This window comes from Pan troglodytes, chromosome 3 (assembly GCF_028858775.2).
Source record: "Pan troglodytes isolate AG18354 chromosome 3, NHGRI_mPanTro3-v2.0_pri, whole genome shotgun sequence".
Lineage (NCBI taxonomy): Eukaryota > Metazoa > Chordata > Mammalia > Primates > Hominidae > Pan > Pan troglodytes.
This window is the reverse complement of record NC_072401.2, coordinates 16,885,540-16,898,273: the sequence shown is the minus strand read 5'-3', so window position 1 is coordinate 16,898,273 and position 12,734 is coordinate 16,885,540. Positions and strand designations below refer to the sequence as shown.

Below are 12,734 nucleotides of genomic sequence, written 5' to 3'. Positions count from 1 at the left end.
GCGCCTCTCCTCCTCCAAAGGAACGTAGCTCCTCACCAGCAACAGAACAAAGCTGGACAGAAAATGACTTTGAGGAGCTGAGAGAAGAAGGCTTCAGACAATCAAAGTACTCCGAGCTACAGGAGGAAATTCAAACCAATGGCAAAGAAGTTTTAAACTTTGAAAAAAAATTAGACGAATAGATAACTAAAATAACCAACGCAGAGAAGTCCTTAAAGGAGCTGATGGAGCCAAAAGTCAAGGCTCGAGAACTACATGAAGAATGCAGAAGCCTCAGGAGCCAATGCGATCAACTGGAAGAAAGGGTATCAGTGATGGAAGATGAAATGAATGAAATGAAGTGAGAAGGGAAGTTTAGAGAAAAAAGAATAAAAAGAAATGAACAAAGCCTCCAAGAAATATGGGACTATATGAAAAGACCAAATCTACGTCTGATTGGTGTACCTGAAAACGATGGGGAGAATCGAACCAAGTTGGAAAACACTCTGCAGGATATTATCCAGGAGAACTTCCCCAATCTAGCAAGGCAGGCCAACATTCAGATTCAGGAAATACAGAGAACACCACAACGATACTCCTCAACAAGAGCAACTCCAAGACACATAATTGTCAGATTCACCAAAGATGAAATGAGGGAAAAAATGTTAAGGGCAGCCAGAGAGAAAGGTCGGGTTACCCACAAAGGGAAGCCCATCAGACTAACAGCAGATCTCTCGGCAGAAACTCTACAAGCCAGAAGAGAGTGCGGGCCAATATTCAACATTCTTAAAGAAAAGAATTTTCAACCCAGAATTTCATATCCAGCCAAATTAAGCTTCATAAGTGAAGGAGAAATAAAATACTTTACAGACAAGCAAATGCTGAGAGATTTTCTCACCACCAGGCGGGCCCTAAAAGAGCTCCTGAAGGGAGCACTAAACATGGAAAGGAACAACCGGTACCAGCCACTGCAAAAATATGCCAAAATGTAAAGACCGTCAAGGCTAGGAAGAAACTGCATCAACTAACGAGCAAAATAACCAGCTAACATCATAATGACAGGACCAAATACACACATAACAATATTAACTTTGAATGTAAATGGGCTAAATGCTCCAATTAAAAGACACAGACTGGCAAATTGGATAAAGAGTCAAGACCCATCAGTGTGCTGTATTCAGGAAACCCATCTCACGTGCAGAGACACACATAGGCTCAAAATAAAGGGATGGAGGAAGATCTACCAAGCAAATGGAAAACAAAAAAAGGCAGGGGTTGCAATCCTAGTCTCTGATAAAACAGACTTTAAACCAACAAAGATCGCAAGAGACAAAGAAGATCATTACATAATGGTAAAGGGATCAATTCAACAAGAAGAGCTAACTATCCTAAATATATGTGCACCCAATACAGGAGCACCCAGATTCATAAAGCAAGTCCTTAGTGACCTACAAAGAGACTTAGACTCCCACACAATAATAATGGGAGACTTTAACACCCCACTGTCAACATTAGACAGATCAACGAGACAGAAAGTTAACAAGGATACCTGGGAATTGAACTCAGCTCTGCACCAAGCGGACCTAATAGACATCTACAGAACTCTCCACCCCAAATCAACAGAATATACAATTTTTTCAGCACCACACCACACCTATTCCAAAATTGACCACACAGTTGGAAGTAAAGCACTCCTCAGCAAATGTAAAAGAACAGAAATTATAACAAACTGTCTCTCAGACCACAGTGCAATCAAACTAGAACTCAGGACTGAGAAACTCACTCAAAACTGCTCAACTACATGGAAACTGAACAACCTGCTCCTGAATGACTACTGGGTACATAACGAAATGAAGGCAGAAATAAAGATGTTCTTTGAAATTAACCAGAACAAAGACACAACATACCAGAATCTCTGGGACACATTCAAAGCAGTGTGTAGACGGAAATTTATAGCACTAAATGCCCACAAGAGAAAGCATGAAAGAGCCAAAATTGACACCCTAACGTCACAATTAAAAGAACTAGAAAAGCAAGAACAAACACATTCAAAAGCTAGCAGAAGGCAAGAAATAACTAAAATCAGAGCAGAACTGAAGGAGATAGAGACACAAAAAGCCCTTCAAAAAATTAATGAATCCAGGAGCTGGTTTTTTGAAAAGATCAAGAAAATCGATAGACTGCTAGCAAGACTCATAAAGAAGAAAAGAGAGAAGAATCAAATAGATGCAATAAAAAATGATAAAGGGGATATCACCACCGATCCCACAGAAATACAAACTACCATCAGAGAATACTATAAACACCTCTACGCAAATAAACTAGAAAATCTAGAAGAAATGGATACATTCCTCGACACATACACCCTCCCAAGACTAAACCAGGAAGAAGTTGAATCTCTGAATAGACCAATAACAGGCTCAGAAATTATGGCAATAATCAATAGCTTACCAACCAAAAAGAGTCCAGGACCAGATGGATTCACAGCCGAATTCTACCAGAGGTACAAGGAAGAGCTGGTACCATTCCTTCTGAAACTATTCCAATCCATAGAAAAGGAGGGAATCCTCCCTAACTCATTTTATGAGGCCAGCATCATCCTGATACCAAAGCCTGGCAGAGACAAAACCAAAAAAAGAGAATTTTAGACCAATACCCTTGACGAACATTGATGCAAAAATCCTCAATAAAATACTGGCAAACAGAATCCAGCAGCACATCAAAAAGCTTATCCACCATGATCAAGTGGGCTTCATCCCTGGGATGCAAGGCTGGTTCAATATACGCAAATCAATAAATGTAATCCAGCATATAAACAGAACCAAAGACAAAAACCACATGATTATCTCAATAGATGTAGAAAAGGCCTTTGACAAAATTCAACAACGCTTCATGCTAAAAACTCTCAATAACTTAGGTATTGATGGGACGTATCTCAAAATAATAAGAGCTATCTATGACAAGCCCACAGCCAGTATCATACTGAATGGGCAAAAACTGGAAGCATTCCCTTTGAAAACTGGCACAAGACAGGGATGCCCTCTCTCACCACTCCTATTCAACATAGTATTGGAAGTTCTGGCCAGGGCAATTAGGCAGGAGAAGGAAATAAAGGGCATTCAATTAGGAAAAGAGGAAGTCAAATTGTCCCTGTTTGCAGATGACATGACTGTATATCTAGAAAACCCCATTGTCTCAGCCCAAAATCTCCTTAAGTTGATAAGCAACTTCAGCAAAGTCTCAGGATACAAAATCAACGTACAAAAATCACAAGCATTCTTATACACCAATAACAGACAAACAGAGAGCCAAATCATGAGTGAACTCCCATTCACAATTGCTACAAAGAGAATAAAATATCTAGGAATCCAACTTACAAGGGATGTGAAGGACCTCTTCAAAGAGAACCACAAACCACTGCTCAATGAAATAAAAGAGGACACAAACAAATGGAAGAACATTCCATGCTCATGGGTAGGAAGAATCAATATCGTGAAAATGGCCACACTGCCCAAGGTAATTTATAGATTCGATGCCATCCCCATCAAGCTACCAAAGACTTTCTTCACAGAATTGGAAAAAACTACTTTAAAGTTCATATGGAACCAAAAAAGAGCCCACGTCGCCAAGTCAATCCTAAGCCAAAAGAACAAAGCTGGAGGCATCACGCTACCTGACTTCAAACTATACTACAAGGCTACAGTAAACAAAACAGCTTGGTACTAGTACCAAAACAGAGACATAGATCAATGGAACAGAACAGAGCCCTCAGAAATAATGCCACATATCTACAACCATCTGATCTTTGACAAACCTGACAAAAACAAGCAATGGGGAAAGGATTCCCTATTTAATAAATGGTGCTGGGAAAACTGGCTAGCCATATCTAGAAAGCTGAAACTGGATCCCTTCCTTACACCTTATACAAAAATTAATTCAAGATGGACTAAAGACTTAAATGTTAGACCTAAAACCATAAAAACCCTAGAAGAAAACCTAGGCAATACCATTCAGGACATAGGCATGGGCAAGGACTTCATGTCTAAAACACCAAAAGTAATGGCAACAAAAGACAAAATTGACAAATGGGATCTAATTAAACTCAAGAGCTTCTGCACAGCAAAAGAAACTACCATCAGCGTGAACACGCAACCTACAGAATGGGAGAAAATTTTCGCAACCTACTTATCTCACAAAGGGCTAATATCCAGAATCTACAATGAACTCAAACAAATTTACAAGAAAAAAACAAACAACCCCATCAAAAAGTGGGCAAAGGATATGAACAGACACTTCTCAAAAGAAGACATTTATGCAGCCAAAAAACACATGAAAAAATGCTCATCATCACTGGCCATCAGAGAAATGCAAATCAAAACCACAATGAGATATCATCTCACACCAGTTAGAATGGCAATCATTAAAAAGTCAGGAAACAACAGGTGCTGGAGAGGATGTGGAGAAATAGGAACACTTTTACACTGTTGGTGGGACTGTAAACTAGTTAACCATTGTGGAAGTCAGTGTGGCAATTCCTCAGGGATCTAGAACTAGAAATACCATTTGACCCAGCCATCCCATTACTGGGTATATACCCAAAGGATTATAAATCATGCTGCTATAAAGACACATGCACACGTATGTTTATTGTGGCACTATTCACAATAGCAAAGACTTGGAACCAACCCAAATGTCCAACAACGATAGACTGGATTAAGAAAATGTGGCACATATACACCATGGAATACTTTGCAGCCATAAAAAATGAAGAGTTCATGTCCTTTGTAGGGACATGGATGAAATTGGAAACCATCATTCTCAGCATACTATCGCAAGTACAAAAAACCAAACACCGCATGTTCTCACTCATAGGTGGGAATTGAACAATGAGAACACATGGACGCAGGAAGGGGAACATCACACTCCAGGGACTGTTGTGGGGTGGGGGGAGGGGGGAGGGATAGCATTAGGAGATATACCTAATGCTAAATGACGAGTTAATGGGTGCAGCACACCAACACGGCACAGGTATAGACATGTAACAAACCTGCACATTGTGCACATGTACCCTAAAACTTAAAGTATAATAATAATAAAATAAAAAAATAAAATTAAATTAAAAAATTAAAAAAAAGAAGTCACTCACTTGTCCTCTCTGGGCTTTGGCCCCCTCATCTGTAAAACCAGAGAGAACATTAAGAATAAATAAGACCAAGACATTGGCTCACAATGTAGTAACCCTGTTTACCTCCTTGACATGCTCGCAACAGACCAGGGCAGCAAGGTGCTCAGATGCAGAGATCCAGGCTTTCCAGGAAGAGTGAGGCAGGAACAGGGACAGGCCTACTTGCACTTCAGGCCTGATAGATGGGAGGGGGCTTCCCTGCACATGCTCCCTCCTGTTCCCCTAGCTTTTCATTCTGAGGTGGGGAGAAAGGCACTGGGCAGAGAGTGCTGCTGTCCAAAATAAATATAATGCGAACCACGTGTGAACTTTTAATTTTCTAGTAAGCACTTGAAAGAGTAAAATGAAATAGGTGAAATTAATTTTCATAATATATTTATTCAACCCAATAGTTTAAAAATATTATTTCAACATGTTCATGATATAAAAACTATTATTGAAATATTTTACGTTTCCTTTGTACCAAGTCCCCAGAATATGGTGTAGGTCTCACACTTGCAGCATGTTGCAATTTGAACTAGATACATGTCAGATCCTCCAGGAATAGTCAGATGGCACTCATGGTCACCCTATAGGACAGCGCGTTTAGTGGGAAAGAGAATGGAGGCTTTTGTCCTCTGAGGGCAAAGGAGAAGGACTGACCTGTTACCAGGGGGCTGGATCCCATGCTGCAAGGCGAGGGCAAAGGCTTTAGGCTGCAGCAGGGATGGAGGCTGCAGTCTACTCTCAGACATCACTCCAGGACCGCAGGACCTTGGAGAGGTTGTGTGGGGGCGACTATGGAGAGCCTGGACACTAAATTCAGTGACTTCAGGGGGCCAAGGGAAGGGCCTTGGGACACAGTGCTGATCCAAGTGAGGGAAAGATGTGTTGTGAGGCATGTCTCTGGTGTCACTGGAAGCAGAGATGCCAGAAAGGACATTGAAGGAACAGGACCTGACCTCTGCATTTGTAGCAGAGTGGTGTGATCAGTGGGGACAGATGCCTCGCAGCCTCCTCTCTCCCTATATTATTATAGTGTGTGGAAGCCCCGGGATTGCAAAGCAGGCCAGTCATGTGGCTGTCATTGGGCTTCTCAGGGACCTTGGTGAGCAGAGGCCCGGAGCCAGGGTTTACGTGATTTAGACAAATCTAGAAATGTGACACCTTCTCCCCCTCAAAACTTACAGAGTAATTTATACCTGTTGTATCGGTCCTAAAGTCCTTTGTCACATATATATTTTTTAAATCCATAAAACAAGAAGCTTGATGTTGAAACAGATCCAGGGATAAGATGCACAGAGGCTCACTGCTCTCTGATACCCACTTCTGTTCATGCCCTGCCTTGCCTCAGGAAACCTTTGCCTCAGATTTGTCTAGGTACTAAAAATATCAGGCCGGGTGTGGTGGCTCACGCCTATAATTCCAACACTTTGGGAGGCCGAGGCGAGTGGATTGTCTGAGGTCAGGAGTTCAAGACCAGCCTAACCAATATGGTGAAACCCCCGTCTCTGCTAAAAATACAAAAATTAGCCAGGTGTGGTGGTGGGTGCCTGTGATCCCAGCTACTCGGGAGGCTGAGGCAGGAGAACTGATTGAACCTGGGAGGCAAAGGTTGCAGTGAGCTGAGATTGTGCCATTGCACTCCAGCCTGGGGAACAGAGCGAGCATCCATCTCAAATGAATAAATAAATAATAAGGACACCTATCGCTCAGAGGTCTTTCCTTTAAAGCTTCCATATTCTTTACACGGCTTTCATCTCACACAAGATGAGGACAGTTGGACTAGCCACAGAGCAAGCGATCCTCAAAGAGTTAAAGAGGAACAGCCCTGGTCTTGGATTCCCTACACCTCCACAGCCACCTATCGATCGTGGTTATCACACCTACGTAGAGAGAAGACTTCAGACAAAACTGTTCTTCCATTTTAGCCAGAGATCTGGTCCTACGGCCTTGTAGGAAATTCTCCATTGAAATTCCTTCCCCTTTACCCCTGCAGCCGAAGGCCTAGATTGGTTTTCACATCTGGCCACACAGTACAATCACATGGGAAACGTTTAACATCTACCAGTCCTCATTCCCACTATCAGAGTTTCTGCTTGAGTTGGTCTTCGGGTGATTTTATTGAGTGACCAAGGCTGAGAAATGCTGACCTAAACCAAAAAGTGGAAGTTCCTTATCTTCTAGTTCCTGCTCCCCTTGCTAAGAAAAGGAAGGAATCTCTTCCAGATGGGTGGAGTTCCGGGTCCACTTTACAGCAGTGGCCAAGTGGCCTAGGAACTAGAGCAGTGCATCTCAAATTTTAATGTACACGAAGACCACACGTCCTGTAAAAATGCAGCCAGCCTGGGGTGGACACAAGATTGTGCATTTCTAACAATGTCCTAGAGGAGGTTGGGGTTGCTGGGCTGCATCTGGAGTAGCAAGGCTACTCCACACTCAAGTGTCTCCCACGGAATAAGGAATTTATTCTTTCTTTCTTTTTTTTTTTTTTTTTGAGACAGAGTTTTGTTCTTGTTGCCCAGGCTGGAGTGCAATGGCGCAATCTCAGCTCACCGGAACTCCGCCTCCTGGGTTCAAGCTATTCTCCTGCCTCAGCTTCCCAAGTTGCTGGGATTACAAGTGCCCGCTACCATTCCTAGCTAATTTTTTGTATGTTTACTAGAGACAGGGTTTTGCCACGTTGGCCAGGATGGTCTTGAACTCCTGACCTCAGGTCATCCACCCTCCTCGGCCTCCCAAAGTGCTGGAATTAGAGGCATGAGCCACCGCGCCCAGCCAGAATAAGGAATTTCTAATCTCCTTTCTCTTTCTAATCTCCTAAAGCTCCTCTTCTTCAGCCATGATGCAGTTGTGACTGTGGCCTTGAACTTCTCAGCGCAGTTCTCCTCAGTCTAACTTTGGAGAAAGTCTGTAGGTTGGGTGACTTTGCTGAAGACTTGGGTGGGTCACAGCTGGAGGTCACATGCATAGAACACCGTCATCCCACAGGCCCAGCTCGCAGCTTTCTCTACCACCTGCTTGGCTGCCTCCCAATCCCAGACACAGACCCCAGAGTCACGGATGAGTTTTCCCTGATCTTAGCCAAAAAAGCTGCACCCTTGTCCAGCCCCACTGTGAGGTCTGCCTCTCTAACCCATGGACTTCGCTGAAGTCCCTCCTAAGAGAAAGTCTGGTCAGCGGTGTATTCTCTATCTGGTGCAGGTACAGCAGAGGAGCTCTTGTGGAGAAAGGAAAAGAGGGCGGAATGTGTGGGTGCACTGAGCCTCCGTGAACCCAGCGGCTCTGAGTTAACTCTGCAGCGGCCCCTACAGAGGGAGAATGCCTAATACTCACCCTGTGCAGTGCCGGCCTGTGCACTAAATACCTCTCACCAGAGCCACATTATGACTGCCGGGAATTCTACATACTTTGCCTTCATGGTCCCCTTCCTCCATTAAAAAAAATATTATTATTAAATAACAAATTCTATTTTATGATTGCATTGGCATAAAGATGACTTTATGTAATAAAGTATGTAATAAAATATTACATCGAAAAGTTCATTTTTTTCCCTTCTGATTTTTAAAAGAAATTAAAACACCGGGCGCGGTGGCTCACGCCTACAATCCCAACACTTTGGGAGGCCAAGGCGGGCGAATCATGAGGTCAGGAGATAGAGACCATCCTGGCTAAAGTGGTGAAACCCCGTCTCTACTAAAAATACAAAAAATTAGCCGAGCGTTGTGGTGGGCGCCTGTAGTCCCAGCTACTTGGGAGGGGGAGAGAGGAGAATCGCTTGAACCAGGAGGCAGAGGCTGCAGTGTGCCAAGATCGCGCCACTGCACTCCAGCCTGGGAGACAGAGCGAGACACCATCTCAAAAAAAAAAAAAAAAAAAAAAACATTTCCTGGGATCCTACAAGTTTTGTGACCCCTAGGCATGTGCCTACAATGTCTAATGGATAAATCAGTCCTGCCTCAGACACATCTGTTTAATCTTCACAACACTATATGGAAAGTTCCAGCAATGTCTCATTTTATATGTGAGGAAGCAGAGCACAGAGAGGTTGTGACCTGCCCCAAGTCACACCGTAAGGGGTGGAGCTGAATTCAAATACAGATCACCTGGCCACTGAGGCCCTTGTCATTCAAAACTACCATGCCACAGCACTCCTCTCTTTCAAATGTCTGGGGACAGCTCTTCTGTCTTCACTCCCTCCACTCCATAAACTTTCCCAATGTTTTCACACAGAGGGAAGCATGGTACAGCAGACACAGAACAGAATACAGACTAACTCTGGGTTTTTGTTCTGCTTTTGTGCCAAATCAGCTGCTTTAATTCTCCTGAGTAATTAACTCATCATGAGCCTCAGTTGTGTTCTCTATCTTTTTGTCACACAATCCCTGCCCTGCCCAACACTCACAGTAGTTACATGGATCAGAGTCAGTGAGGGCATGCTGGCAAATATTCCTAGCTATTATTGCTATTAATAACTGTTAGGTGCATTGAATCTGATGTTAGTTGCTTTGCAAGGCATATTAATAATAAGAGGAATCATAGGAGCTGCCATTGATGAAGTGCCTACTGTGAGCCAGGCATGATGCCACTCCTGTGACCATCATTCTCTCTTCAAATCCTCACAACCACCAAATCAGGCGTACGTAGCATGTTTATATCCCCAGTTTCACAGATGAGGAAATGGAGATTCAGAGAAGTTAGGAAAAGCTTTCTAAAGGGCACGGAGTCAATAGCAGAGCCAAAATTTAAATCCAAGTGTGTCACTTCAGTTCATTTCACTAAACCACACTGTACTGTATTGCATTAGCGAAGTGTACATACCATTGTATGATACATAATACAATACAGTATTACATATTGCAATATTGCATTACAATACAGTATTCCATACAACAGAATAATATGTATTAGGACATTAATGTCCAATAATGAATTAGGACATTATAGTTAGTTCATAAAGCTGTAATCATACTACTAATAATATCTACCTTCTATGTAGGGCCCACCACACACAGCTTCATGTGCTTTTCATGAATTAACCCATACCAATCCCATGACTAAAGTCCTATCATTATTTCCAAATGACAGAAAAGAAAAATGAAGTGCAGACATTTAAGAAACTTGTTGTATTTGGTCAGACTCCTCAACAAAAGACCCTGAGATGAAGATTCGTGTGCAAGACCAGGCGTGGTGGCTCACATCTGTAATCCCAGCATTTGGGGAGGCCGAGGTGGGTGGATCATGTGAGGTCAGGAGTTTGAACCAGCCTGACCAACATGGTGAAACTCCATCTCTACTAAAAATAGAAAAAATTAACCGGGAGTGATGGCATGCACCTGTAGTCCCAGCTACTCAGGAGGCTGAGACAGGAGAATTGCTTGAACCCTGGAAGCGGAGGTTGCAGTAAGCCGAGATCGCGCCACTGCACTCCAGTATGGGCAACAGAGTGAGACTCCATCTCAAAAAAAAAAAAAAAAAAAAAAAAAAAAAAAAAAAAAAAAGGTTGTGCGCAAATGGTTTCTTAAGGAAATGCCTCTGGGAGAGAGAGCACAGGCAGCACAGGTGTTGGGGTGAGTTGGACAGGAAAAGGGAGGAAGATGAGCAAAAGGTAAGAAATCAGCCGAAGTTTTGCATGGGGTAGCATTCGCCTGATCCTTCGGGGAGCTCTGGAGTGTAAATGCTCTCACAGTTGTGCCAACTCAAGACAGGAGAATTCTGAAGGAAAATCACAAATTGTTTTTCCTATTTTCACACAGTCAACACAACACAAAACAATTCACCTTTGGTTACCTAAATGTGTGTGTACATTTTTCCCCACATACTAACCAAGCAATTCTCCAGCAGACACCAGCCAGGCATCATTAAGTTCGATTTAAAACTGACACTGTCTACCTGGAGTTAGCAACAGATCCCATGGGTTAAGGGCCCAGCCCCACAGACTTCCCCTGACTTCAGATGCTAATTCCAAGCCTCAGGATGTGAGCTGTGCTTCTGATCAACCAGACCAAAGCAGCAATTTCCTAGAGGGACTCACAGAACTCAGAGAAATAGCTTACACGTTTACCTATTTATTGTAAAGTATATTACAAATGATACAGATGATGCCAGGTGTGGTGGCTCATACCTGTAATCCCAACACTTTGGGAGGCTGAGGCAGGAGGATCAGGAGGAGGATTTCTTGAGGCCAGAAGTTCAAGACCAGCCTAGGCAACATAGCAAGCACCTCATCTGTACAAAAAAGAGAAAAAAAACTTTTCCAGGCATGGTGGTGCATGCTTGTAGTTCCAGCTACTCAGGAGGCTGAGGTGGGAGGATCACTTGATCCTAGGAGTTCAAGGCCGCAGTGAGTTATGATTGTACCACTGCACTCTAGCCTGGGCAACACAGGGAGACCATCTCCCTCCATCTCTCTCCCTCTCTCACTTTCTCTCTCTCACAAACACACACACACACAATACAGATGAACAACCGGATGAAGAGACAGGGCAAAGCACGTGGGAAGGAGCACAGAACCTCTACATGTTCGGCAACCAGGAAGCTCTCTGAACCTGGGCCTTTGGGGTTTTCATGGAGGCCTCATTACATTGGCATGATCGATTAAAGGTGATCAACTGAACCTTCAAACCCCCTCCCTTCCCTGGAGGTTTGGGAAAGGGATGGGGCTGAAAGTCCCATCACTCTAATCATGCCCGGGTCTTTCGTGTGACCGGCCCGCATTCTGAAGCTACCTAGAGACCCCCAGCCATCAGTCATCTCATCAGCATACAAAAAACCCTCATCATTCTGGAGATTCCAAGGGTTTTATGAGCTTTGTGCCAGGAACCGGGGACAGAAACCAAATATATATTTCTTATGACATCACAATATGACAGAACTGAGCCCTTTGTATTCCTGTGCTCTTCAGTCATTGGGTAAGGGTCATCCTAGTGAATCCACTAAGAGGGACTCAGAGGGATCGGGACAGAGCACCTACATCCTCCCTACACTTGGCTGAGACGCACAGTACTGAGCAGTGGAGCTGGGACTTGACCCCAGCCAGCATAGCTCCAGGAGTCATTATCTTAATCACTATTAAGTTTATCTCTAAATAATCAAGGGAGATTTAAAAAGTAACCCCATGTGACAAATCTGTACCGGGGCTGTCCTCCTTCAGTGGCCAGCACACTAACACCTGCTTACCTCATTACCCTGGGCCCATTAAAAAAAAAAAAAGTTGTATTAATTGGATCTCATAGAACTAAAGAGCTATGAGAGGGGAAAATAGTCTCCTGATTTATTTATGCAGATTATACGTTTCTGCATCTGCTTGCGTAGAGCCAGCAAACATAAGCATTTATTCAAATAGGCCCACATTTTAGAGTTGTTACAATACCTGCAACTTACAAGACGAGCATAATTATCCTATTTTTTTACAAAGTCTAATGTGATTTCAATTGATGTCAGTAAGTTTTGATTGAATTTGCTGCTGATTAGAGTTTATCATCTCTTTGAACAACAAGAAATTATGTCTTATTCAGTTTGTTAGCAAGACTGGCATTCAGTTTATAGCCATAGCACCAATGGTAATTATCAAGGATAATTGATTTCTAAA

General features: G+C 43.1%; 1 long non-coding RNA gene across 1 annotated transcript in view; it reads right to left on the bottom strand.

The window, feature by feature from the left end:
- The window catches only part of LOC129143700 (uncharacterized), a 41,015-nt gene extending 29,075 nt beyond the window's left edge, over positions 1-11,940 (bottom strand). Inside the window, exons 1-2 of the long non-coding RNA XR_008547457.2 lie at positions 11,872-11,940; positions 11,268-11,371 (exon numbers count right to left, since the gene is read on the bottom strand). This is a non-coding gene — a long non-coding RNA (uncharacterized LOC129143700). The remainder of the gene's footprint in view (positions 1-11,267; positions 11,372-11,871) is intronic.
- Between the last annotated feature and the right edge of the window lie 794 nt (positions 11,941-12,734).